The sequence below is a fragment of the Schistocerca americana genome, unplaced genomic scaffold (assembly GCF_021461395.2).
Source record: "Schistocerca americana isolate TAMUIC-IGC-003095 unplaced genomic scaffold, iqSchAmer2.1 HiC_scaffold_1484, whole genome shotgun sequence".
NCBI classification, from domain to species: domain Eukaryota; kingdom Metazoa; phylum Arthropoda; class Insecta; order Orthoptera; family Acrididae; genus Schistocerca; species Schistocerca americana.
The window spans coordinates 1-20,876 of record NW_025725567.1 but is presented as its reverse complement, the minus strand read 5'-3'; the positions used below and the strand labels follow the sequence as shown (position 1 = coordinate 20,876).

Below are 20,876 nucleotides of genomic sequence, written 5' to 3'. Positions count from 1 at the left end.
CGCTTTCACACGCCTGTATTTAATTGCGTATCATCTCCTACAGCTCTCAGCTTGACTTGTCTCGACTTTGCTCGACTGACGCTACGCTGACGCTTGCAGGCAGCGATATTTACCACGATCGACTCGACATGCAGCTGCGAGATGCACAGGAGCAACAAAGCACTCCACGGTGCGGCGACATACGAAATCCACTGCCCAGCTACGCGTCGGCAACTAACAAAACGCCGACCCTGCCAGGATTCGAACCTGGAATCTTCTGATCCGTAGTCAGACGCGTTATCCGTTGCGCCACAGGGCCAGTGGCAGCATTTCTTTCTACGAGACAAGTGCAATTCGCTAAGAAACGTGTTCTCCATGGCTGAGCAAGCTCCCAAGGAAGGTACCTTTCGTGCAGCTGCGTGGCCGCAGTGCGCCTGCAGAGCTTAGAGCTTGCCACGCATCTGCTCTCGCTGTTCGACAGGTAGCAGAAGGCAAGGCGCGCGTTTTCCCACGTTTTCTCGACGACGAGAGCCGGTTGATGTGCATGTAAGCGTAGCATATGAAACAAGAATAGCACGAAGCATTGGTAGTCAGGTGCCAAAGTCGCAGTATGGCATCAGGTGGCGATCGTATGTTTCTGTGGCCACCACTGGTTTGCAGCAAAGTGAATACCGCTAACTGAAAGCACTCTGTTGTAGCCCCAGTGGCGCAATTGGTTAGCGCACGGTACTTATAAGGCAGTAGCCGTGAGCAATGCCGGGGTTGTGAGTTCGAGCCTCACCTGGGGCATACTTTTATTTCTTAGCAGCTGTCTCTGACAGCAACAGGAGGCTAGGTTTGAGATGTATCAGCTATTTGAGTAACATAATTGTGCATTCGAGACGCTAGCTGCGTCTTCCTCGGTAGTATAGTGGTTAGTATCCCCGCCTGTCACGCGGGAGACCGGGGTTCGATTCCCCGCCGGGGAGGCACATCCGATTTTTAATTGCTGCTCTATCACTCGCTGAACTTAGTGTAGGTCGTTTGCGGCTACTAGCACCATATCTCTCGCACACAGGCACCTGTCTACAGCGCATCCTCGGTAGTATAGTGGTTAGTATCCCCGCCTGTCACGCGGGAGACCGGGGTTCGATTCCCCGCCGGGGAGATGCGATTTTTATCTCACAACCCTGTTCGAGTGTTGCGCGTATGTGGGTCGTAAGAGCATTAACTTTGCGATCGTGGAGTGTAGTTGGCGCAAAATCTTAAAAAATGCTACAACTTAGGAAGTGGTTCTCGCATTCTTCACATTTCAGAATTGCGGGGAATGCTGTTAACGCTGTATCAAAGCACCCCAGCCGACGCTGTGGGCGTAATAATCGAGCTCGGCACAGTCCGCAAAAGAAATAATTTTAGCAGAGCGTGGTTTCGATCCACGGACCTCTGGGTTATGGGCCCAGCACGCTTCCACTGCGCCACTCTGCTGCCTGGGGTAGCGCCGGCTCTTCGCCACGTGACGTGGGACACTTGGAAAGTGTTGTCTGCGTCGCTTTCACACGCCTGTATTTAATTGCGTATCATCTCCTACAGCTCTCAGCTTGACTTGTCTCGACTTTGCTCGACTGACGCTACGCTGACGCTTGCAGGCAGCGATATTTACCACGATCGACTCGACATGCAGCTGCGAGATGCACAGGAGCAACAAAGCACTCCACGGTGCGGCGACATACGAAATCCACTGCCCAGCTACGCGTCGGCAACTAACAAAACGCCGACCCTGCCAGGATTCGAACCTGGAATCTTCTGATCCGTAGTCAGACGCGTTATCCGTTGCGCCACAGGGCCAGTGGCAGCATTTCTTTCTACGAGACAAGTGCAATTCGCTAAGAAACGTGTTCTCCATGGCTGAGCAAGCTCCCAAGGAAGGTACCTTTCGTGCAGCTGCGTGGCCGCAGTGCGCCTGCAGAGCTTAGAGCTTGCCACGCATCTGCTCTCGCTGTTCGACAGGTAGCAGAAGGCAAGGCGCGCGTTTTCCCACGTTTTCTCGACGACGAGAGCCGGTTGATGTGCATGTAAGCGTAGCATATGAAACAAGAATAGCACGAAGCATTGGTAGTCAGGTGCCAAAGTCGCAGTATGGCATCAGGTGGCGATCGTATGTTTCTGTGGCCACCACTGGTTTGCAGCAAAGTGAATACCGCTAACTGAAAGCACTCTGTTGTAGCCCCAGTGGCGCAATTGGTTAGCGCACGGTACTTATAAGGCAGTAGCCGTGAGCAATGCCGGGGTTGTGAGTTCGAGCCTCACCTGGGGCATACTTTTATTTCTTAGCAGCTGTCTCTGACAGCAACAGGAGGCTAGGTTTGAGATGTATCAGCTATTTGAGTAACATAATTGTGCATTCGAGACGCTAGCTGCGTCTTCCTCGGTAGTATAGTGGTTAGTATCCCCGCCTGTCACGCGGGAGACCGGGGTTCGATTCCCCGCCGGGGAGGCACATCCGATTTTTAATTGCTGCTCTATCACTCGCTGAACTTAGTGTAGGTCGTTTGCGGCTACTAGCACCATATCTCTCGCACACAGGCACCTGTCTACAGCGCATCCTCGGTAGTATAGTGGTTAGTATCCCCGCCTGTCACGCGGGAGACCGGGGTTCGATTCCCCGCCGGGGAGATGCGATTTTTATCTCACAACCCTGTTCGAGTGTTGCGCGTATGTGGGTCGTAAGAGCATTAACTTTGCGATCGTGGAGTGTAGTTGGCGCAAAATCTTAAAAAATGCTACAACTTAGGAAGTGGTTCTCGCATTCTTCACATTTCAGAATTGCGGGGAATGCTGTTAACGCTGTATCAAAGCACCCCAGCCGACGCTGTGGGCGTAATAATCGAGCTCGGCACAGTCCGCAAAAGAAATAATTTTAGCAGAGCGTGGTTTCGATCCACGGACCTCTGGGTTATGGGCCCAGCACGCTTCCACTGCGCCACTCTGCTGCCTGGGGTAGCGCCGGCTCTTCGCCACGTGACGTGGGACACTTGGAAAGTGTTGTCTGCGTCGCTTTCACACGCCTGTATTTAATTGCGTATCATCTCCTACAGCTCTCAGCTTGACTTGTCTCGACTTTGCTCGACTGACGCTACGCTGACGCTTGCAGGCAGCGATATTTACCACGATCGACTCGACATGCAGCTGCGAGATGCACAGGAGCAACAAAGCACTCCACGGTGCGGCGACATACGAAATCCACTGCCCAGCTACGCGTCGGCAACTAACAAAACGCCGACCCTGCCAGGATTCGAACCTGGAATCTTCTGATCCGTAGTCAGACGCGTTATCCGTTGCGCCACAGGGCCAGTGGCAGCATTTCTTTCTACGAGACAAGTGCAATTCGCTAAGAAACGTGTTCTCCATGGCTGAGCAAGCTCCCAAGGAAGGTACCTTTCGTGCAGCTGCGTGGCCGCAGTGCGCCTGCAGAGCTTAGAGCTTGCCACGCATCTGCTCTCGCTGTTCGACAGGTAGCAGAAGGCAAGGCGCGCGTTTTCCCACGTTTTCTCGACGACGAGAGCCGGTTGATGTGCATGTAAGCGTAGCATATGAAACAAGAATAGCACGAAGCATTGGTAGTCAGGTGCCAAAGTCGCAGTATGGCATCAGGTGGCGATCGTATGTTTCTGTGGCCACCACTGGTTTGCAGCAAAGTGAATACCGCTAACTGAAAGCACTCTGTTGTAGCCCCAGTGGCGCAATTGGTTAGCGCACGGTACTTATAAGGCAGTAGCCGTGAGCAATGCCGGGGTTGTGAGTTCGAGCCTCACCTGGGGCATACTTTTATTTCTTAGCAGCTGTCTCTGACAGCAACAGGAGGCTAGGTTTGAGATGTATCAGCTATTTGAGTAACATAATTGTGCATTCGAGACGCTAGCTGCGTCTTCCTCGGTAGTATAGTGGTTAGTATCCCCGCCTGTCACGCGGGAGACCGGGGTTCGATTCCCCGCCGGGGAGGCACATCCGATTTTTAATTGCTGCTCTATCACTCGCTGAACTTAGTGTAGGTCGTTTGCGGCTACTAGCACCATATCTCTCGCACACAGGCACCTGTCTACAGCGCATCCTCGGTAGTATAGTGGTTAGTATCCCCGCCTGTCACGCGGGAGACCGGGGTTCGATTCCCCGCCGGGGAGATGCGATTTTTATCTCACAACCCTGTTCGAGTGTTGCGCGTATGTGGGTCGTAAGAGCATTAACTTTGCGATCGTGGAGTGTAGTTGGCGCAAAATCTTAAAAAATGCTACAACTTAGGAAGTGGTTCTCGCATTCTTCACATTTCAGAATTGCGGGGAATGCTGTTAACGCTGTATCAAAGCACCCCAGCCGACGCTGTGGGCGTAATAATCGAGCTCGGCACAGTCCGCAAAAGAAATAATTTTAGCAGAGCGTGGTTTCGATCCACGGACCTCTGGGTTATGGGCCCAGCACGCTTCCACTGCGCCACTCTGCTGCCTGGGGTAGCGCCGGCTCTTCGCCACGTGACGTGGGACACTTGGAAAGTGTTGTCTGCGTCGCTTTCACACGCCTGTATTTAATTGCGTATCATCTCCTACAGCTCTCAGCTTGACTTGTCTCGACTTTGCTCGACTGACGCTACGCTGACGCTTGCAGGCAGCGATATTTACCACGATCGACTCGACATGCAGCTGCGAGATGCACAGGAGCAACAAAGCACTCCACGGTGCGGCGACATACGAAATCCACTGCCCAGCTACGCGTCGGCAACTAACAAAACGCCGACCCTGCCAGGATTCGAACCTGGAATCTTCTGATCCGTACTCAGACGCGTTATCCGTTGCGCCACAGGGCCAGTGGCAGCATTTCTTTCTACGAGACAAGTGCAATTCGCTAAGAAACGTGTTCTCCATGGCTGAGCAAGCTCCCAAGGAAGGTACCTTTCGTGCAGCTGCGTGGCCGCAGTGCGCCTGCAGAGCTTAGAGCTTGCCACGCATCTGCTCTCGCTGTTCGACAGGTAGCAGAAGGCAAGGCGCGCGTTTTCCCACGTTTTCTCGACGACGAGAGCCGGTTGATGTGCATGTAAGCGTAGCATATGAAACAAGAATAGCACGAAGCATTGGTAGTCAGGTGCCAAAGTCGCAGTATGGCATCAGGTGGCGATCGTATGTTTCTGTGGCCACCACTGGTTTGCAGCAAAGTGAATACCGCTAACTGAAAGCACTCTGTTGTAGCCCCAGTGGCGCAATTGGTTAGCGCACGGTACTTATAAGGCAGTAGCCGTGAGCAATGCCGGGGTTGTGAGTTCGAGCCTCACCTGGGGCATACTTTTATTTCTTAGCAGCTGTCTCTGACAGCAACAGGAGGCTAGGTTTGAGATGTATCAGCTATTTGAGTAACATAATTGTGCATTCGAGACGCTAGCTGCGTCTTCCTCGGTAGTATAGTGGTTAGTATCCCCGCCTGTCACGCGGGAGACCGGGGTTCGATTCCCCGCCGGGGAGGCACATCCGATTTTTAATTGCTGCTCTATCACTCGCTGAACTTAGTGTAGGTCGTTTGCGGCTACTAGCACCATATCTCTCGCACACAGGCACCTGTCTACAGCGCATCCTCGGTAGTATAGTGGTTAGTATCCCCGCCTGTCACGCGGGAGACCGGGGTTCGATTCCCCGCCGGGGAGATGCGATTTTTATCTCACAACCCTGTTCGAGTGTTGCGCGTATGTGGGTCGTAAGAGCATTAACTTTGCGATCGTGGAGTGTAGTTGGCGCAAAATCTTAAAAAATGCTACAACTTAGGAAGTGGTTCTCGCATTCTTCACATTTCAGAATTGCGGGGAATGCTGTTAACGCTGTATCAAAGCACCCCAGCCGACGCTGTGGGCGTAATAATCGAGCTCGGCACAGTCCGCAAAAGAAATAATTTTAGCAGAGCGTGGTTTCGATCCACGGACCTCTGGGTTATGGGCCCAGCACGCTTCCACTGCGCCACTCTGCTGCCTGGGGTAGCGCCGGCTCTTCGCCACGTGACGTGGGACACTTGGAAAGTGTTGTCTGCGTCGCTTTCACACGCCTGTATTTAATTGCGTATCATCTCCTACAGCTCTCAGCTTGACTTGTCTCGACTTTGCTCGACTGACGCTACGCTGACGCTTGCAGGCAGCGATATTTACCACGATCGACTCGACATGCAGCTGCGAGATGCACAGGAGCAACAAAGCACTCCACGGTGCGGCGACATACGAAATCCACTGCCCAGCTACGCGTCGGCAACTAACAAAACGCCGACCCTGCCAGGATTCGAACCTGGAATCTTCTGATCCGTACTCAGACGCGTTATCCGTTGCGCCACAGGGCCAGTGGCAGCATTTCTTTCTACGAGACAAGTGCAATTCGCTAAGAAACGTGTTCTCCATGGCTGAGCAAGCTCCCAAGGAAGGTACCTTTCGTGCAGCTGCGTGGCCGCAGTGCGCCTGCAGAGCTTAGAGCTTGCCACGCATCTGCTCTCGCTGTTCGACAGGTAGCAGAAGGCAAGGCGCGCGTTTTCCCACGTTTTCTCGACGACGAGAGCCGGTTGATGTGCATGTAAGCGTAGCATATGAAACAAGAATAGCACGAAGCATTGGTAGTCAGGTGCCAAAGTCGCAGTATGGCATCAGGTGGCGATCGTATGTTTCTGTGGCCACCACTGGTTTGCAGCAAAGTGAATACCGCTAACTGAAAGCACTCTGTTGTAGCCCCAGTGGCGCAATTGGTTAGCGCACGGTACTTATAAGGCAGTAGCCGTGAGCAATGCCGGGGTTGTGAGTTCGAGCCTCACCTGGGGCATACTTTTATTTCTTAGCAGCTGTCTCTGACAGCAACAGGAGGCTAGGTTTGAGATGTATCAGCTATTTGAGTAACATAATTGTGCATTCGAGACGCTAGCTGCGTCTTCCTCGGTAGTATAGTGGTTAGTATCCCCGCCTGTCACGCGGGAGACCGGGGTTCGATTCCCCGCCGGGGAGGCACATCCGATTTTTAATTGCTGCTCTATCACTCGCTGAACTTAGTGTAGGTCGTTTGCGGCTACTAGCACCATATCTCTCGCACACAGGCACCTGTCTACAGCGCATCCTCGGTAGTATAGTGGTTAGTATCCCCGCCTGTCACGCGGGAGACCGGGGTTCGATTCCCCGCCGGGGAGATGCGATTTTTATCTCACAACCCTGTTCGAGTGTTGCGCGTATGTGGGTCGTAAGAGCATTAACTTTGCGATCGTGGAGTGTAGTTGGCGCAAAATCTTAAAAAATGCTACAACTTAGGAAGTGGTTCTCGCATTCTTCACATTTCAGAATTGCGGGGAATGCTGTTAACGCTGTATCAAAGCACCCCAGCCGACGCTGTGGGCGTAATAATCGAGCTCGGCACAGTCCGCAAAAGAAATAATTTTAGCAGAGCGTGGTTTCGATCCACGGACCTCTGGGTTATGGGCCCAGCACGCTTCCACTGCGCCACTCTGCTGCCTGGGGTAGCGCCGGCTCTTCGCCACGTGACGTGGGACACTTGGAAAGTGTTGTCTGCGTCGCTTTCACACGCCTGTATTTAATTGCGTATCATCTCCTACAGCTCTCAGCTTGACTTGTCTCGACTTTGCTCGACTGACGCTACGCTGACGCTTGCAGGCAGCGATATTTACCACGATCGACTCGACATGCAGCTGCGAGATGCACAGGAGCAACAAAGCACTCCACGGTGCGGCGACATACGAAATCCACTGCCCAGCTACGCGTCGGCAACTAACAAAACGCCGACCCTGCCAGGATTCGAACCTGGAATCTTCTGATCCGTAGTCAGACGCGTTATCCGTTGCGCCACAGGGCCAGTGGCAGCATTTCTTTCTACGAGACAAGTGCAATTCGCTAAGAAACGTGTTCTCCATGGCTGAGCAAGCTCCCAAGGAAGGTACCTTTCGTGCAGCTGCGTGGCCGCAGTGCGCCTGCAGAGCTTAGAGCTTGCCACGCATCTGCTCTCGCTGTTCGACAGGTAGCAGAAGGCAAGGCGCGCGTTTTCCCACGTTTTCTCGACGACGAGAGCCGGTTGATGTGCATGTAAGCGTAGCATATGAAACAAGAATAGCACGAAGCATTGGTAGTCAGGTGCCAAAGTCGCAGTATGGCATCAGGTGGCGATCGTATGTTTCTGTGGCCACCACTGGTTTGCAGCAAAGTGAATACCGCTAACTGAAAGCACTCTGTTGTAGCCCCAGTGGCGCAATTGGTTAGCGCACGGTACTTATAAGGCAGTAGCCGTGAGCAATGCCGGGGTTGTGAGTTCGAGCCTCACCTGGGGCATACTTTTATTTCTTAGCAGCTGTCTCTGACAGCAACAGGAGGCTAGGTTTGAGATGTATCAGCTATTTGAGTAACATAATTGTGCATTCGAGACGCTAGCTGCGTCTTCCTCGGTAGTATAGTGGTTAGTATCCCCGCCTGTCACGCGGGAGACCGGGGTTCGATTCCCCGCCGGGGAGGCACATCCGATTTTTAATTGCTGCTCTATCACTCGCTGAACTTAGTGTAGGTCGTTTGCGGCTACTAGCACCATATCTCTCGCACACAGGCACCTGTCTACAGCGCATCCTCGGTAGTATAGTGGTTAGTATCCCCGCCTGTCACGCGGGAGACCGGGGTTCGATTCCCCGCCGGGGAGATGCGATTTTTATCTCACAACCCTGTTCGAGTGTTGCGCGTATGTGGGTCGTAAGAGCATTAACTTTGCGATCGTGGAGTGTAGTTGGCGCAAAATCTTAAAAAATGCTACAACTTAGGAAGTGGTTCTCGCATTCTTCACATTTCAGAATTGCGGGGAATGCTGTTAACGCTGTATCAAAGCACCCCAGCCGACGCTGTGGGCGTAATAATCGAGCTCGGCACAGTCCGCAAAAGAAATAATTTTAGCAGAGCGTGGTTTCGATCCACGGACCTCTGGGTTATGGGCCCAGCACGCTTCCACTGCGCCACTCTGCTGCCTGGGGTAGCGCCGGCTCTTCGCCACGTGACGTGGGACACTTGGAAAGTGTTGTCTGCGTCGCTTTCACACGCCTGTATTTAATTGCGTATCATCTCCTACAGCTCTCAGCTTGACTTGTCTCGACTTTGCTCGACTGACGCTACGCTGACGCTTGCAGGCAGCGATATTTACCACGATCGACTCGACATGCAGCTGCGAGATGCACAGGAGCAACAAAGCACTCCACGGTGCGGCGACATACGAAATCCACTGCCCAGCTACGCGTCGGCAACTAACAAAACGCCGACCCTGCCAGGATTCGAACCTGGAATCTTCTGATCCGTAGTCAGACGCGTTATCCGTTGCGCCACAGGGCCAGTGGCAGCATTTCTTTCTACGAGACAAGTGCAATTCGCTAAGAAACGTGTTCTCCATGGCTGAGCAAGCTCCCAAGGAAGGTACCTTTCGTGCAGCTGCGTGGCCGCAGTGCGCCTGCAGAGCTTAGAGCTTGCCACGCATCTGCTCTCGCTGTTCGACAGGTAGCAGAAGGCAAGGCGCGCGTTTTCCCACGTTTTCTCGACGACGAGAGCCGGTTGATGTGCATGTAAGCGTAGCATATGAAACAAGAATAGCACGAAGCATTGGTAGTCAGGTGCCAAAGTCGCAGTATGGCATCAGGTGGCGATCGTATGTTTCTGTGGCCACCACTGGTTTGCAGCAAAGTGAATACCGCTAACTGAAAGCACTCTGTTGTAGCCCCAGTGGCGCAATTGGTTAGCGCACGGTACTTATAAGGCAGTAGCCGTGAGCAATGCCGGGGTTGTGAGTTCGAGCCTCACCTGGGGCATACTTTTATTTCTTAGCAGCTGTCTCTGACAGCAACAGGAGGCTAGGTTTGAGATGTATCAGCTATTTGAGTAACATAATTGTGCATTCGAGACGCTAGCTGCGTCTTCCTCGGTAGTATAGTGGTTAGTATCCCCGCCTGTCACGCGGGAGACCGGGGTTCGATTCCCCGCCGGGGAGGCACATCCGATTTTTAATTGCTGCTCTATCACTCGCTGAACTTAGTGTAGGTCGTTTGCGGCTACTAGCACCATATCTCTCGCACACAGGCACCTGTCTACAGCGCATCCTCGGTAGTATAGTGGTTAGTATCCCCGCCTGTCACGCGGGAGACCGGGGTTCGATTCCCCGCCGGGGAGATGCGATTTTTATCTCACAACCCTGTTCGAGTGTTGCGCGTATGTGGGTCGTAAGAGCATTAACTTTGCGATCGTGGAGTGTAGTTGGCGCAAAATCTTAAAAAATGCTACAACTTAGGAAGTGGTTCTCGCATTCTTCACATTTCAGAATTGCGGGGAATGCTGTTAACGCTGTATCAAAGCACCCCAGCCGACGCTGTGGGCGTAATAATCGAGCTCGGCACAGTCCGCAAAAGAAATAATTTTAGCAGAGCGTGGTTTCGATCCACGGACCTCTGGGTTATGGGCCCAGCACGCTTCCACTGCGCCACTCTGCTGCCTGGGGTAGCGCCGGCTCTTCGCCACGTGACGTGGGACACTTGGAAAGTGTTGTCTGCGTCGCTTTCACACGCCTGTATTTAATTGCGTATCATCTCCTACAGCTCTCAGCTTGACTTGTCTCGACTTTGCTCGACTGACGCTACGCTGACGCTTGCAGGCAGCGATATTTACCACGATCGACTCGACATGCAGCTGCGAGATGCACAGGAGCAACAAAGCACTCCACGGTGCGGCGACATACGAAATCCACTGCCCAGCTACGCGTCGGCAACTAACAAAACGCCGACCCTGCCAGGATTCGAACCTGGAATCTTCTGATCCGTAGTCAGACGCGTTATCCGTTGCGCCACAGGGCCAGTGGCAGCATTTCTTTCTACGAGACAAGTGCAATTCGCTAAGAAACGTGTTCTCCATGGCTGAGCAAGCTCCCAAGGAAGGTACCTTTCGTGCAGCTGCGTGGCCGCAGTGCGCCTGCAGAGCTTAGAGCTTGCCACGCATCTGCTCTCGCTGTTCGACAGGTAGCAGAAGGCAAGGCGCGCGTTTTCCCACGTTTTCTCGACGACGAGAGCCGGTTGATGTGCATGTAAGCGTAGCATATGAAACAAGAATAGCACGAAGCATTGGTAGTCAGGTGCCAAAGTCGCAGTATGGCATCAGGTGGCGATCGTATGTTTCTGTGGCCACCACTGGTTTGCAGCAAAGTGAATACCGCTAACTGAAAGCACTCTGTTGTAGCCCCAGTGGCGCAATTGGTTAGCGCACGGTACTTATAAGGCAGTAGCCGTGAGCAATGCCGGGGTTGTGAGTTCGAGCCTCACCTGGGGCATACTTTTATTTCTTAGCAGCTGTCTCTGACAGCAACAGGAGGCTAGGTTTGAGATGTATCAGCTATTTGAGTAACATAATTGTGCATTCGAGACGCTAGCTGCGTCTTCCTCGGTAGTATAGTGGTTAGTATCCCCGCCTGTCACGCGGGAGACCGGGGTTCGATTCCCCGCCGGGGAGGCACATCCGATTTTTAATTGCTGCTCTATCACTCGCTGAACTTAGTGTAGGTCGTTTGCGGCTACTAGCACCATATCTCTCGCACACAGGCACCTGTCTACAGCGCATCCTCGGTAGTATAGTGGTTAGTATCCCCGCCTGTCACGCGGGAGACCGGGGTTCGATTCCCCGCCGGGGAGATGCGATTTTTATCTCACAACCCTGTTCGAGTGTTGCGCGTATGTGGGTCGTAAGAGCATTAACTTTGCGATCGTGGAGTGTAGTTGGCGCAAAATCTTAAAAAATGCTACAACTTAGGAAGTGGTTCTCGCATTCTTCACATTTCAGAATTGCGGGGAATGCTGTTAACGCTGTATCAAAGCACCCCAGCCGACGCTGTGGGCGTAATAATCGAGCTCGGCACAGTCCGCAAAAGAAATAATTTTAGCAGAGCGTGGTTTCGATCCACGGACCTCTGGGTTATGGGCCCAGCACGCTTCCACTGCGCCACTCTGCTGCCTGGGGTAGCGCCGGCTCTTCGCCACGTGACGTGGGACACTTGGAAAGTGTTGTCTGCGTCGCTTTCACACGCCTGTATTTAATTGCGTATCATCTCCTACAGCTCTCAGCTTGACTTGTCTCGACTTTGCTCGACTGACGCTACGCTGACGCTTGCAGGCAGCGATATTTACCACGATCGACTCGACATGCAGCTGCGAGATGCACAGGAGCAACAAAGCACTCCACGGTGCGGCGACATACGAAATCCACTGCCCAGCTACGCGTCGGCAACTAACAAAACGCCGACCCTGCCAGGATTCGAACCTGGAATCTTCTGATCCGTAGTCAGACGCGTTATCCGTTGCGCCACAGGGCCAGTGGCAGCATTTCTTTCTACGAGACAAGTGCAATTCGCTAAGAAACGTGTTCTCCATGGCTGAGCAAGCTCCCAAGGAAGGTACCTTTCGTGCAGCTGCGTGGCCGCAGTGCGCCTGCAGAGCTTAGAGCTTGCCACGCATCTGCTCTCGCTGTTCGACAGGTAGCAGAAGGCAAGGCGCGCGTTTTCCCACGTTTTCTCGACGACGAGAGCCGGTTGATGTGCATGTAAGCGTAGCATATGAAACAAGAATAGCACGAAGCATTGGTAGTCAGGTGCCAAAGTCGCAGTATGGCATCAGGTGGCGATCGTATGTTTCTGTGGCCACCACTGGTTTGCAGCAAAGTGAATACCGCTAACTGAAAGCACTCTGTTGTAGCCCCAGTGGCGCAATTGGTTAGCGCACGGTACTTATAAGGCAGTAGCCGTGAGCAATGCCGGGGTTGTGAGTTCGAGCCTCACCTGGGGCATACTTTTATTTCTTAGCAGCTGTCTCTGACAGCAACAGGAGGCTAGGTTTGAGATGTATCAGCTATTTGAGTAACATAATTGTGCATTCGAGACGCTAGCTGCGTCTTCCTCGGTAGTATAGTGGTTAGTATCCCCGCCTGTCACGCGGGAGACCGGGGTTCGATTCCCCGCCGGGGAGGCACATCCGATTTTTAATTGCTGCTCTATCACTCGCTGAACTTAGTGTAGGTCGTTTGCGGCTACTAGCACCATATCTCTCGCACACAGGCACCTGTCTACAGCGCATCCTCGGTAGTATAGTGGTTAGTATCCCCGCCTGTCACGCGGGAGACCGGGGTTCGATTCCCCGCCGGGGAGATGCGATTTTTATCTCACAACCCTGTTCGAGTGTTGCGCGTATGTGGGTCGTAAGAGCATTAACTTTGCGATCGTGGAGTGTAGTTGGCGCAAAATCTTAAAAAATGCTACAACTTAGGAAGTGGTTCTCGCATTCTTCACATTTCAGAATTGCGGGGAATGCTGTTAACGCTGTATCAAAGCACCCCAGCCGACGCTGTGGGCGTAATAATCGAGCTCGGCACAGTCCGCAAAAGAAATAATTTTAGCAGAGCGTGGTTTCGATCCACGGACCTCTGGGTTATGGGCCCAGCACGCTTCCACTGCGCCACTCTGCTGCCTGGGGTAGCGCCGGCTCTTCGCCACGTGACGTGGGACACTTGGAAAGTGTTGTCTGCGTCGCTTTCACACGCCTGTATTTAATTGCGTATCATCTCCTACAGCTCTCAGCTTGACTTGTCTCGACTTTGCTCGACTGACGCTACGCTGACGCTTGCAGGCAGCGATATTTACCACGATCGACTCGACATGCAGCTGCGAGATGCACAGGAGCAACAAAGCACTCCACGGTGCGGCGACATACGAAATCCACTGCCCAGCTACGCGTCGGCAACTAACAAAACGCCGACCCTGCCAGGATTCGAACCTGGAATCTTCTGATCCGTAGTCAGACGCGTTATCCGTTGCGCCACAGGGCCAGTGGCAGCATTTCTTTCTACGAGACAAGTGCAATTCGCTAAGAAACGTGTTCTCCATGGCTGAGCAAGCTCCCAAGGAAGGTACCTTTCGTGCAGCTGCGTGGCCGCAGTGCGCCTGCAGAGCTTAGAGCTTGCCACGCATCTGCTCTCGCTGTTCGACAGGTAGCAGAAGGCAAGGCGCGCGTTTTCCCACGTTTTCTCGACGACGAGAGCCGGTTGATGTGCATGTAAGCGTAGCATATGAAACAAGAATAGCACGAAGCATTGGTAGTCAGGTGCCAAAGTCGCAGTATGGCATCAGGTGGCGATCGTATGTTTCTGTGGCCACCACTGGTTTGCAGCAAAGTGAATACCGCTAACTGAAAGCACTCTGTTGTAGCCCCAGTGGCGCAATTGGTTAGCGCACGGTACTTATAAGGCAGTAGCCGTGAGCAATGCCGGGGTTGTGAGTTCGAGCCTCACCTGGGGCATACTTTTATTTCTTAGCAGCTGTCTCTGACAGCAACAGGAGGCTAGGTTTGAGATGTATCAGCTATTTGAGTAACATAATTGTGCATTCGAGACGCTAGCTGCGTCTTCCTCGGTAGTATAGTGGTTAGTATCCCCGCCTGTCACGCGGGAGACCGGGGTTCGATTCCCCGCCGGGGAGGCACATCCGATTTTTAATTGCTGCTCTATCACTCGCTGAACTTAGTGTAGGTCGTTTGCGGCTACTAGCACCATATCTCTCGCACACAGGCACCTGTCTACAGCGCATCCTCGGTAGTATAGTGGTTAGTATCCCCGCCTGTCACGCGGGAGACCGGGGTTCGATTCCCCGCCGGGGAGATGCGATTTTTATCTCACAACCCTGTTCGAGTGTTGCGCGTATGTGGGTCGTAAGAGCATTAACTTTGCGATCGTGGAGTGTAGTTGGCGCAAAATCTTAAAAAATGCTACAACTTAGGAAGTGGTTCTCGCATTCTTCACATTTCAGAATTGCGGGGAATGCTGTTAACGCTGTATCAAAGCACCCCAGCCGACGCTGTGGGCGTAATAATCGAGCTCGGCACAGTCCGCAAAAGAAATAATTTTAGCAGAGCGTGGTTTCGATCCACGGACCTCTGGGTTATGGGCCCAGCACGCTTCCACTGCGCCACTCTGCTGCCTGGGGTAGCGCCGGCTCTTCGCCACGTGACGTGGGACACTTGGAAAGTGTTGTCTGCGTCGCTTTCACACGCCTGTATTTAATTGCGTATCATCTCCTACAGCTCTCAGCTTGACTTGTCTCGACTTTGCTCGACTGACGCTACGCTGACGCTTGCAGGCAGCGATATTTACCACGATCGACTCGACATGCAGCTGCGAGATGCACAGGAGCAACAAAGCACTCCACGGTGCGGCGACATACGAAATCCACTGCCCAGCTACGCGTCGGCAACTAACAAAACGCCGACCCTGCCAGGATTCGAACCTGGAATCTTCTGATCCGTAGTCAGACGCGTTATCCGTTGCGCCACAGGGCCAGTGGCAGCATTTCTTTCTACGAGACAAGTGCAATTCGCTAAGAAACGTGTTCTCCATGGCTGAGCAAGCTCCCAAGGAAGGTACCTTTCGTGCAGCTGCGTGGCCGCAGTGCGCCTGCAGAGCTTAGAGCTTGCCACGCATCTGCTCTCGCTGTTCGACAGGTAGCAGAAGGCAAGGCGCGCGTTTTCCCACGTTTTCTCGACGACGAGAGCCGGTTGATGTGCATGTAAGCGTAGCATATGAAACAAGAATAGCACGAAGCATTGGTAGTCAGGTGCCAAAGTCGCAGTATGGCATCAGGTGGCGATCGTATGTTTCTGTGGCCACCACTGGTTTGCAGCAAAGTGAATACCGCTAACTGAAAGCACTCTGTTGTAGCCCCAGTGGCGCAATTGGTTAGCGCACGGTACTTATAAGGCAGTAGCCGTGAGCAATGCCGGGGTTGTGAGTTCGAGCCTCACCTGGGGCATACTTTTATTTCTTAGCAGCTGTCTCTGACAGCAACAGGAGGCTAGGTTTGAGATGTATCAGCTATTTGAGTAACATAATTGTGCATTCGAGACGCTAGCTGCGTCTTCCTCGGTAGTATAGTGGTTAGTATCCCCGCCTGTCACGCGGGAGACCGGGGTTCGATTCCCCGCCGGGGAGGCACATCCGATTTTTAATTGCTGCTCTATCACTCGCTGAACTTAGTGTAGGTCGTTTGCGGCTACTAGCACCATATCTCTCGCACACAGGCACCTGTCTACAGCGCATCCTCGGTAGTATAGTGGTTAGTATCCCCGCCTGTCACGCGGGAGACCGGGGTTCGATTCCCCGCCGGGGAGATGCGATTTTTATCTCACAACCCTGTTCGAGTGTTGCGCGTATGTGGGTCGTAAGAGCATTAACTTTGCGATCGTGGAGTGTAGTTGGCGCAAAATCTTAAAAAATGCTACAACTTAGGAAGTGGTTCTCGCATTCTTCACATTTCAGAATTGCGGGGAATGCTGTTAACGCTGTATCAAAGCACCCCAGCCGACGCTGTGGGCGTAATAATCGAGCTCGGCACAGTCCGCAAAAGAAATAATTTTAGCAGAGCGTGGTTTCGATCCACGGACCTCTGGGTTATGGGCCCAGCACGCTTCCACTGCGCCACTCTGCTGCCTGGGGTAGCGCCGGCTCTTCGCCACGTGACGTGGGACACTTGGAAAGTGTTGTCTGCGTCGCTTTCACACGCCTGTATTTAATTGCGTATCATCTCCTACAGCTCTCAGCTTGACTTGTCTCGACTTTGCTCGACTGACGCTACGCTGACGCTTGCAGGCAGCGATATTTACCACGATCGACTCGACATGCAGCTGCGAGATGCACAGGAGCAACAAAGCACTCCACGGTGCGGCGACATACGAAATCCACTGCCCAGCTACGCGTCGGCAACTAACAAAACGCCGACCCTGCCAGGATTCGAACCTGGAATCTTCTGATCCGTAGTCAGACGCGTTATCCGTTGCGCCACAGGGCCAGTGGCAGCATTTCTTTCTACGAGACAAGTGCAATTCGCTAAGAAACGTGTTCTCCATGGCTGAGCAAGCTCCCAAGGAAGGTACCTTTCGTGCAGCTGCGTGGCCGCAGTGCGCCTGCAGAGCTTAGAGCTTGCCACGCATCTGCTCTCGCTGTTCGACAGGTAGCAGAAGGCAAGGCGCGCGTTTTCCCACGTTTTCTCGACGACGAGAGCCGGTTGATGTGCATGTAAGCGTAGCATATGAAACAAGAATAGCACGAAGCATTGGTAGTCAGGTGCCAAAGTCGCAGTATGGCATCAGGTGGCGATCGTATGTTTCTGTGGCCACCACTGGTTTGCAGCAAAGTGAATACCGCTAACTGAAAGCACTCTGTTGTAGCCCCAGTGGCGCAATTGGTTAGCGCACGGTACTTATAAGGCAGTAGCCGTGAGCAATGCCGGGGTTGTGAGTTCGAGCCTCACCTGGGGCATACTTTTATTTCTTAGCAGCTGTCTCTGACAGCAACAGGAGGCTAGGTTTGAGATGTATCAGCTATTTGAGTAACATAATTGTGCATTCGAGACGCTAGCTGCGTCTTCCTCGGTAGTATAGTGGTTAGTATCCCCGCCTGTCACGCGGGAGACCGGGGTTCGATTCCCCGCCGGGGAGGCACATCCGATTTTTAATTGCTGCTCTATCACTCGCTGAACTTAGTGTAGGTCGTTTGCGGCTACTAGCACCATATCTCTCGCACACAGGCACCTGTCTACAGCGCATCCTCGGTAGTATAGTGGTTAGTATCCCCGCCTGTCACGCGGGAGACCGGGGTTCGATTCCCCGCCGGGGAGATGCGATTTTTATCTCACAACCCTGTTCGAGTGTTGCGCGTATGTGGGTCGTAAGAGCATTAACTTTGCGATCGTGGAGTGTAGTTGGCGCAAAATCTTAAAAAATGCTACAACTTAGGAAGTGGTTCTCGCATTCTTCACATTTCAGAATTGCGGGGAATGCTGTTAACGCTGTATCAAAGCACCCCAGCCGACGCTGTGGGCGTAATAATCGAGCTCGGCACAGTCCGCAAAAGAAATAATTTTAGCAGAGCGTGGTTTCGATCCACGGACCTCTGGGTTATGGGCCCAGCACGCTTCCACTGCGCCACTCTGCTGCCTGGGGTAGCGCCGGCTCTTCGCCACGTGACGTGGGACACTTGGAAAGTGTTGTCTGCGTCGCTTTCACACGCCTGTATTTAATTGCGTATCATCTCCTACAGCTCTCAGCTTGACTTGTCTCGACTTTGCTCGACTGACGCTACGCTGACGCTTGCAGGCAGCGATATTTACCACGATCGACTCGACATGCAGCTGCGAGATGCACAGGAGCAACACAAAGCACTCCACGGTGCGGCGACATACGAAATCCACTGCCCAGCTACGCGTCGGCCACTAACACACCGCCGACCCTGCCAGGATTCGAACCTGGAATCTTCTGATCCGTAGTCAGACGCGTTATTCCGTTGCGCCACAGGGCCAGTGGCAGCATTTCTTTCTACGAGACAAGTGCAATTCGCTAAGAACGTGTTCTCCATGCTGAGCAAGCTCCCAAGGAAGGTACCTTTCGTGCAGCTGCGTGGCCGCAGTGCGCCTGCAGAGCTTAGAGCTTGCCACGCATCTGCTCTCGCTGTTCGACAGGTAGCAGAAGCAAGGCGCGCGTTTTCCCACGTTTTCTCGACGACGAGAGCCGGTTGATGTGCATGTAAGCGTAGCATATGAAACAAGAATAGCACGAAGCATTGGTAGTCAGGGTGCCAAAGTCGCAGTATGGCATCAGGTGGCGATCGTATGTTTCTGTGGCCACCACTGGTTTGCAGCAAAGTGAATACCGCTAACTGAAAGCACTCTGTTGTAGCCCCAGTGGCGCAATTGGTTAGCGCACGGTACTTATAAGGCAGTAGCCGTGAGCAATGCCGGGGTTGTGAGTTCGAAGCCTCACCTGGGGCATACTTTTATTTCTTAGCAGCTGTCTCTGACAGCAACAGGAGGCTAGGTTGAGATGTATCAGCTATTTGAGTAAACATAATTGTGCATTCGAGACGCTAGCTGCGTCTTCCTCGGTAGTATAGTGGTTAGTATCCCCGCCTGTCACGCGGGAGACCGGGGTTCGATTCCCCGCCGGGGAGGCACATCCGATTTTTAATTGCTGCTCTATCACTCGCTGAACTTAGTGTAGGTCGTTTGCGGCTACTAGCACCATATCTCTCGCACACAGGCACCTGTCTACAGCGCATCCTCGGTAGTATAGTGGTTAGTATCCCCGCCTGTCACGCGGGAGACCGGGGTTCGATTCCCCGCCGGGGAGATGCGATTTTTATCTCACAACCCTGTTCGAGTGTTGCGCGTATGTGGGTCGTAGAGCATTAACTTTGCGATCGTGGAGTGTAGTTGGCGCAAATCTTAAAAAATGCACAACTTAGGAAGTGGTTCTCGCATTCTTCACATTTCAGAATTGCGGGGAATGCTGTTAACGCTGTATCAAAGCACCCCAGCCGACGCCTGTGGGCGTAATAATCGAGCTCGGCACAGTCCGCAAAAGAAATAATTTTAGCAGAGCGTGGTTTCGATCCACGGACCTCTGGGTTATGGGCCCAGCACGCTTCCCACTGCGCCACTCTGCTGCCTGGGGTAGCGCCGGCTCTTCGCCACGTGACGTGGGACACTTGGAAAGTGTTGTCTGCGTCGCTTTCCACACGCCTGTATTTAATTGCGTATCATCTCCTACAGCTCTCAGCTTGACTTGTCTCGACTTTGCTCGACTGACGCTACGCTGACGCTTGCAGGCAGCGATATTTACCACGATCGACTCGACATGCAGCTGCGAGATGCACAGGAGCAACAAAGCACTCCACGGTGCGGCGACATACGAAATCCACTGCCCAGCTACGCGTCGGCAACTAACAAAACGCCGACCCTGCCAGGATTCGAACCTGGAATCTTCTGATCCGTAGTCAGACGCGTTATCCGTTGCGCCACAGGGCCAGTGGCAGCATTTCTTTCTACGAGACAAGTGCAATTCGCTAAGAAACGTGTTCTCCATGGCTGAGCAAGCTCCCAAGGAAGGTACCTTTCGTGCAGCTGCGTGGCCGCAGTGCGCCTGCAGAGCTTAGAGCTTGCCACGCATCTGCTCTCGCTGTTCGACAGGTAGCAGAAGGCAAGGCGCGCGTTTTCCCACGTTTTCTCGACGACGAGAGCCGGTTGATGTGCATGTAAGCGTAGCATATGAAACAAGAATAGCACGAAGCATTGGTAGTCAGGTGCCAAAGTCGCAGTATGGCATCAGGTGGCGATCGTATGTTTCTGTGGCCACCACTGGTTTGCAGCAAAGTGAATACCGCTAACTGAAAGCACTCTGTTGTAGCCCCAGTGGCGCAATTGGTTAGCGCCACGGTACTTATAAGGCAGTAGCCGTGGAGCAATGCCGGGGTTGTGAGTTCGAGCCTCACCTGGGGCATTACTTTTATTTCTTAGCAGCTGTCTCTGACAGCAACAGGAGGCTAGGTTTGAGATGTATCAGCTATTTGAGTAACATAATTGTGCATTCGAGACGCTAGCTGCGTCTTCCTCGGTAGTATAGTGGTTAGTATCCCCGCCTGTCACGCGGGAGACCGGGGTTCGATTCCCCGCCGGGGAGGCACATCCGATTTTTAATTGCTGCTCTATCACTCGCTGAACTTAGTGTAGGTCGTTTGCGGCTACTAGCACCATATCTCTCGCACACAGGCACCTGTCTACAGCGCATCCTCGGTAGTATAGTGGTTAGTATCCCCGCCTGTCACGCGGGAGACCGGGGTTCGATTCCCCGCCGGGGAGATGCGATTTTTATCTCACAACCCTGTTCGAGTGTTGCGCGTATGTGGGTCGTAAGAGCATTAACTTTGCGATCGTGGAGTGTAGTTGGCGCAAAATCTTAAAAAATGCTACAACTTAGGAAGTGGTTCTCGCATTCTTCACATTTCAGAATTGCGGGGAATGCTGTTTAACGCTGTATCA

The 20,876-nt window shown here is 53.1% G+C and overlaps 68 non-coding genes across 68 annotated transcripts; 42 read left to right on the top strand and 26 right to left on the bottom strand.

The window, feature by feature from the left end:
* Nucleotides 1-225: 225 nt before the first annotated feature.
* On the bottom strand, nucleotides 226-298 carry Trnar-acg. The gene has a single exon. It is a non-coding gene; the product is annotated as a tRNA-Arg (tRNA).
* Nucleotides 299-676: 378 nt separating this feature from the next.
* Nucleotides 677-768, top strand: Trnai-uau. Its single transcript is given in 2 exon segments — nucleotides 677-714; nucleotides 733-768. It is a non-coding gene; the product is annotated as a tRNA-Ile (tRNA).
* A 107-nt stretch (nucleotides 769-875) lies between these two features.
* Trnad-guc lies at nucleotides 876-947 on the top strand. Its single transcript has one exon. It is a non-coding gene; the product is annotated as a tRNA-Asp (tRNA).
* Nucleotides 948-1,054: 107 nt separating this feature from the next.
* Nucleotides 1,055-1,126, top strand: Trnad-guc. The gene has a single exon. It is a non-coding gene; the product is annotated as a tRNA-Asp (tRNA).
* Nucleotides 1,127-1,371: 245 nt separating this feature from the next.
* On the bottom strand, nucleotides 1,372-1,443 carry Trnam-cau. The gene has a single exon. It is a non-coding gene; the product is annotated as a tRNA-Met (tRNA).
* Nucleotides 1,444-1,730: 287 nt separating this feature from the next.
* Trnar-acg lies at nucleotides 1,731-1,803 on the bottom strand. Its single transcript has one exon. It is a non-coding gene; the product is annotated as a tRNA-Arg (tRNA).
* A 378-nt stretch (nucleotides 1,804-2,181) lies between these two features.
* Nucleotides 2,182-2,273, top strand: Trnai-uau. Its single transcript is given in 2 exon segments — nucleotides 2,182-2,219; nucleotides 2,238-2,273. It is a non-coding gene; the product is annotated as a tRNA-Ile (tRNA).
* Nucleotides 2,274-2,380: 107 nt separating this feature from the next.
* Nucleotides 2,381-2,452, top strand: Trnad-guc. The gene has a single exon. It is a non-coding gene; the product is annotated as a tRNA-Asp (tRNA).
* A 107-nt stretch (nucleotides 2,453-2,559) lies between these two features.
* On the top strand, nucleotides 2,560-2,631 carry Trnad-guc. Its single transcript has one exon. It is a non-coding gene; the product is annotated as a tRNA-Asp (tRNA).
* Nucleotides 2,632-2,876: 245 nt separating this feature from the next.
* Nucleotides 2,877-2,948, bottom strand: Trnam-cau. The gene has a single exon. It is a non-coding gene; the product is annotated as a tRNA-Met (tRNA).
* Nucleotides 2,949-3,235: 287 nt separating this feature from the next.
* On the bottom strand, nucleotides 3,236-3,308 carry Trnar-acg. The gene has a single exon. It is a non-coding gene; the product is annotated as a tRNA-Arg (tRNA).
* Nucleotides 3,309-3,686: 378 nt separating this feature from the next.
* On the top strand, nucleotides 3,687-3,778 carry Trnai-uau. Its single transcript is given in 2 exon segments — nucleotides 3,687-3,724; nucleotides 3,743-3,778. It is a non-coding gene; the product is annotated as a tRNA-Ile (tRNA).
* A 107-nt stretch (nucleotides 3,779-3,885) lies between these two features.
* Nucleotides 3,886-3,957, top strand: Trnad-guc. The gene has a single exon. It is a non-coding gene; the product is annotated as a tRNA-Asp (tRNA).
* A 107-nt stretch (nucleotides 3,958-4,064) lies between these two features.
* Trnad-guc lies at nucleotides 4,065-4,136 on the top strand. Its single transcript has one exon. It is a non-coding gene; the product is annotated as a tRNA-Asp (tRNA).
* Nucleotides 4,137-4,381: 245 nt separating this feature from the next.
* Nucleotides 4,382-4,453, bottom strand: Trnam-cau. The gene has a single exon. It is a non-coding gene; the product is annotated as a tRNA-Met (tRNA).
* Nucleotides 4,454-4,740: 287 nt separating this feature from the next.
* Nucleotides 4,741-4,813, bottom strand: Trnar-acg. Its single transcript has one exon. It is a non-coding gene; the product is annotated as a tRNA-Arg (tRNA).
* A 378-nt stretch (nucleotides 4,814-5,191) lies between these two features.
* On the top strand, nucleotides 5,192-5,283 carry Trnai-uau. Its single transcript is given in 2 exon segments — nucleotides 5,192-5,229; nucleotides 5,248-5,283. It is a non-coding gene; the product is annotated as a tRNA-Ile (tRNA).
* Nucleotides 5,284-5,390: 107 nt separating this feature from the next.
* Trnad-guc lies at nucleotides 5,391-5,462 on the top strand. Its single transcript has one exon. It is a non-coding gene; the product is annotated as a tRNA-Asp (tRNA).
* A 107-nt stretch (nucleotides 5,463-5,569) lies between these two features.
* On the top strand, nucleotides 5,570-5,641 carry Trnad-guc. The gene has a single exon. It is a non-coding gene; the product is annotated as a tRNA-Asp (tRNA).
* A 245-nt stretch (nucleotides 5,642-5,886) lies between these two features.
* Nucleotides 5,887-5,958, bottom strand: Trnam-cau. Its single transcript has one exon. It is a non-coding gene; the product is annotated as a tRNA-Met (tRNA).
* Nucleotides 5,959-6,245: 287 nt separating this feature from the next.
* Trnar-acg lies at nucleotides 6,246-6,318 on the bottom strand. The gene has a single exon. It is a non-coding gene; the product is annotated as a tRNA-Arg (tRNA).
* Nucleotides 6,319-6,696: 378 nt separating this feature from the next.
* Nucleotides 6,697-6,788, top strand: Trnai-uau. The gene is given in 2 exon segments: nucleotides 6,697-6,734; nucleotides 6,753-6,788. It is a non-coding gene; the product is annotated as a tRNA-Ile (tRNA).
* A 107-nt stretch (nucleotides 6,789-6,895) lies between these two features.
* On the top strand, nucleotides 6,896-6,967 carry Trnad-guc. Its single transcript has one exon. It is a non-coding gene; the product is annotated as a tRNA-Asp (tRNA).
* Nucleotides 6,968-7,074: 107 nt separating this feature from the next.
* Trnad-guc lies at nucleotides 7,075-7,146 on the top strand. Its single transcript has one exon. It is a non-coding gene; the product is annotated as a tRNA-Asp (tRNA).
* Nucleotides 7,147-7,391: 245 nt separating this feature from the next.
* Nucleotides 7,392-7,463, bottom strand: Trnam-cau. Its single transcript has one exon. It is a non-coding gene; the product is annotated as a tRNA-Met (tRNA).
* Nucleotides 7,464-7,750: 287 nt separating this feature from the next.
* Trnar-acg lies at nucleotides 7,751-7,823 on the bottom strand. The gene has a single exon. It is a non-coding gene; the product is annotated as a tRNA-Arg (tRNA).
* Nucleotides 7,824-8,201: 378 nt separating this feature from the next.
* Nucleotides 8,202-8,293, top strand: Trnai-uau. Its single transcript is given in 2 exon segments — nucleotides 8,202-8,239; nucleotides 8,258-8,293. It is a non-coding gene; the product is annotated as a tRNA-Ile (tRNA).
* Nucleotides 8,294-8,400: 107 nt separating this feature from the next.
* Trnad-guc lies at nucleotides 8,401-8,472 on the top strand. The gene has a single exon. It is a non-coding gene; the product is annotated as a tRNA-Asp (tRNA).
* A 107-nt stretch (nucleotides 8,473-8,579) lies between these two features.
* On the top strand, nucleotides 8,580-8,651 carry Trnad-guc. Its single transcript has one exon. It is a non-coding gene; the product is annotated as a tRNA-Asp (tRNA).
* Nucleotides 8,652-8,896: 245 nt separating this feature from the next.
* Nucleotides 8,897-8,968, bottom strand: Trnam-cau. The gene has a single exon. It is a non-coding gene; the product is annotated as a tRNA-Met (tRNA).
* A 287-nt stretch (nucleotides 8,969-9,255) lies between these two features.
* Trnar-acg lies at nucleotides 9,256-9,328 on the bottom strand. The gene has a single exon. It is a non-coding gene; the product is annotated as a tRNA-Arg (tRNA).
* Nucleotides 9,329-9,706: 378 nt separating this feature from the next.
* Trnai-uau lies at nucleotides 9,707-9,798 on the top strand. The gene is given in 2 exon segments: nucleotides 9,707-9,744; nucleotides 9,763-9,798. It is a non-coding gene; the product is annotated as a tRNA-Ile (tRNA).
* Nucleotides 9,799-9,905: 107 nt separating this feature from the next.
* Nucleotides 9,906-9,977, top strand: Trnad-guc. Its single transcript has one exon. It is a non-coding gene; the product is annotated as a tRNA-Asp (tRNA).
* Nucleotides 9,978-10,084: 107 nt separating this feature from the next.
* Nucleotides 10,085-10,156, top strand: Trnad-guc. Its single transcript has one exon. It is a non-coding gene; the product is annotated as a tRNA-Asp (tRNA).
* Nucleotides 10,157-10,401: 245 nt separating this feature from the next.
* Trnam-cau lies at nucleotides 10,402-10,473 on the bottom strand. The gene has a single exon. It is a non-coding gene; the product is annotated as a tRNA-Met (tRNA).
* Nucleotides 10,474-10,760: 287 nt separating this feature from the next.
* On the bottom strand, nucleotides 10,761-10,833 carry Trnar-acg. The gene has a single exon. It is a non-coding gene; the product is annotated as a tRNA-Arg (tRNA).
* Nucleotides 10,834-11,211: 378 nt separating this feature from the next.
* On the top strand, nucleotides 11,212-11,303 carry Trnai-uau. The gene is given in 2 exon segments: nucleotides 11,212-11,249; nucleotides 11,268-11,303. It is a non-coding gene; the product is annotated as a tRNA-Ile (tRNA).
* A 107-nt stretch (nucleotides 11,304-11,410) lies between these two features.
* On the top strand, nucleotides 11,411-11,482 carry Trnad-guc. The gene has a single exon. It is a non-coding gene; the product is annotated as a tRNA-Asp (tRNA).
* Nucleotides 11,483-11,589: 107 nt separating this feature from the next.
* Trnad-guc lies at nucleotides 11,590-11,661 on the top strand. Its single transcript has one exon. It is a non-coding gene; the product is annotated as a tRNA-Asp (tRNA).
* A 245-nt stretch (nucleotides 11,662-11,906) lies between these two features.
* Nucleotides 11,907-11,978, bottom strand: Trnam-cau. The gene has a single exon. It is a non-coding gene; the product is annotated as a tRNA-Met (tRNA).
* A 287-nt stretch (nucleotides 11,979-12,265) lies between these two features.
* Trnar-acg lies at nucleotides 12,266-12,338 on the bottom strand. The gene has a single exon. It is a non-coding gene; the product is annotated as a tRNA-Arg (tRNA).
* A 378-nt stretch (nucleotides 12,339-12,716) lies between these two features.
* Trnai-uau lies at nucleotides 12,717-12,808 on the top strand. Its single transcript is given in 2 exon segments — nucleotides 12,717-12,754; nucleotides 12,773-12,808. It is a non-coding gene; the product is annotated as a tRNA-Ile (tRNA).
* A 107-nt stretch (nucleotides 12,809-12,915) lies between these two features.
* Nucleotides 12,916-12,987, top strand: Trnad-guc. The gene has a single exon. It is a non-coding gene; the product is annotated as a tRNA-Asp (tRNA).
* Nucleotides 12,988-13,094: 107 nt separating this feature from the next.
* On the top strand, nucleotides 13,095-13,166 carry Trnad-guc. Its single transcript has one exon. It is a non-coding gene; the product is annotated as a tRNA-Asp (tRNA).
* Nucleotides 13,167-13,411: 245 nt separating this feature from the next.
* Nucleotides 13,412-13,483, bottom strand: Trnam-cau. The gene has a single exon. It is a non-coding gene; the product is annotated as a tRNA-Met (tRNA).
* Nucleotides 13,484-13,770: 287 nt separating this feature from the next.
* Nucleotides 13,771-13,843, bottom strand: Trnar-acg. The gene has a single exon. It is a non-coding gene; the product is annotated as a tRNA-Arg (tRNA).
* Nucleotides 13,844-14,221: 378 nt separating this feature from the next.
* Nucleotides 14,222-14,313, top strand: Trnai-uau. Its single transcript is given in 2 exon segments — nucleotides 14,222-14,259; nucleotides 14,278-14,313. It is a non-coding gene; the product is annotated as a tRNA-Ile (tRNA).
* Nucleotides 14,314-14,420: 107 nt separating this feature from the next.
* Nucleotides 14,421-14,492, top strand: Trnad-guc. The gene has a single exon. It is a non-coding gene; the product is annotated as a tRNA-Asp (tRNA).
* Nucleotides 14,493-14,599: 107 nt separating this feature from the next.
* Nucleotides 14,600-14,671, top strand: Trnad-guc. The gene has a single exon. It is a non-coding gene; the product is annotated as a tRNA-Asp (tRNA).
* A 245-nt stretch (nucleotides 14,672-14,916) lies between these two features.
* Nucleotides 14,917-14,988, bottom strand: Trnam-cau. The gene has a single exon. It is a non-coding gene; the product is annotated as a tRNA-Met (tRNA).
* A 287-nt stretch (nucleotides 14,989-15,275) lies between these two features.
* Nucleotides 15,276-15,348, bottom strand: Trnar-acg. The gene has a single exon. It is a non-coding gene; the product is annotated as a tRNA-Arg (tRNA).
* A 378-nt stretch (nucleotides 15,349-15,726) lies between these two features.
* Trnai-uau lies at nucleotides 15,727-15,818 on the top strand. The gene is given in 2 exon segments: nucleotides 15,727-15,764; nucleotides 15,783-15,818. It is a non-coding gene; the product is annotated as a tRNA-Ile (tRNA).
* A 107-nt stretch (nucleotides 15,819-15,925) lies between these two features.
* Nucleotides 15,926-15,997, top strand: Trnad-guc. The gene has a single exon. It is a non-coding gene; the product is annotated as a tRNA-Asp (tRNA).
* Nucleotides 15,998-16,104: 107 nt separating this feature from the next.
* On the top strand, nucleotides 16,105-16,176 carry Trnad-guc. Its single transcript has one exon. It is a non-coding gene; the product is annotated as a tRNA-Asp (tRNA).
* Nucleotides 16,177-16,421: 245 nt separating this feature from the next.
* Nucleotides 16,422-16,493, bottom strand: Trnam-cau. The gene has a single exon. It is a non-coding gene; the product is annotated as a tRNA-Met (tRNA).
* Nucleotides 16,494-16,780: 287 nt separating this feature from the next.
* On the bottom strand, nucleotides 16,781-16,853 carry Trnar-acg. Its single transcript has one exon. It is a non-coding gene; the product is annotated as a tRNA-Arg (tRNA).
* Nucleotides 16,854-17,231: 378 nt separating this feature from the next.
* Nucleotides 17,232-17,323, top strand: Trnai-uau. Its single transcript is given in 2 exon segments — nucleotides 17,232-17,269; nucleotides 17,288-17,323. It is a non-coding gene; the product is annotated as a tRNA-Ile (tRNA).
* A 107-nt stretch (nucleotides 17,324-17,430) lies between these two features.
* On the top strand, nucleotides 17,431-17,502 carry Trnad-guc. Its single transcript has one exon. It is a non-coding gene; the product is annotated as a tRNA-Asp (tRNA).
* Nucleotides 17,503-17,609: 107 nt separating this feature from the next.
* Trnad-guc lies at nucleotides 17,610-17,681 on the top strand. The gene has a single exon. It is a non-coding gene; the product is annotated as a tRNA-Asp (tRNA).
* A 245-nt stretch (nucleotides 17,682-17,926) lies between these two features.
* On the bottom strand, nucleotides 17,927-17,998 carry Trnam-cau. The gene has a single exon. It is a non-coding gene; the product is annotated as a tRNA-Met (tRNA).
* Nucleotides 17,999-18,287: 289 nt separating this feature from the next.
* Trnar-acg lies at nucleotides 18,288-18,361 on the bottom strand. Its single transcript has one exon. It is a non-coding gene; the product is annotated as a tRNA-Arg (tRNA).
* A 376-nt stretch (nucleotides 18,362-18,737) lies between these two features.
* Nucleotides 18,738-18,830, top strand: Trnai-uau. Its single transcript is given in 2 exon segments — nucleotides 18,738-18,775; nucleotides 18,794-18,830. It is a non-coding gene; the product is annotated as a tRNA-Ile (tRNA).
* Nucleotides 18,831-18,937: 107 nt separating this feature from the next.
* Trnad-guc lies at nucleotides 18,938-19,009 on the top strand. The gene has a single exon. It is a non-coding gene; the product is annotated as a tRNA-Asp (tRNA).
* A 107-nt stretch (nucleotides 19,010-19,116) lies between these two features.
* Nucleotides 19,117-19,188, top strand: Trnad-guc. The gene has a single exon. It is a non-coding gene; the product is annotated as a tRNA-Asp (tRNA).
* A 604-nt stretch (nucleotides 19,189-19,792) lies between these two features.
* On the bottom strand, nucleotides 19,793-19,865 carry Trnar-acg. Its single transcript has one exon. It is a non-coding gene; the product is annotated as a tRNA-Arg (tRNA).
* A 378-nt stretch (nucleotides 19,866-20,243) lies between these two features.
* Trnai-uau lies at nucleotides 20,244-20,337 on the top strand. Its single transcript is given in 2 exon segments — nucleotides 20,244-20,282; nucleotides 20,302-20,337. It is a non-coding gene; the product is annotated as a tRNA-Ile (tRNA).
* A 108-nt stretch (nucleotides 20,338-20,445) lies between these two features.
* On the top strand, nucleotides 20,446-20,517 carry Trnad-guc. Its single transcript has one exon. It is a non-coding gene; the product is annotated as a tRNA-Asp (tRNA).
* A 107-nt stretch (nucleotides 20,518-20,624) lies between these two features.
* On the top strand, nucleotides 20,625-20,696 carry Trnad-guc. The gene has a single exon. It is a non-coding gene; the product is annotated as a tRNA-Asp (tRNA).
* Nucleotides 20,697-20,876: the final 180 nt, after the last annotated feature.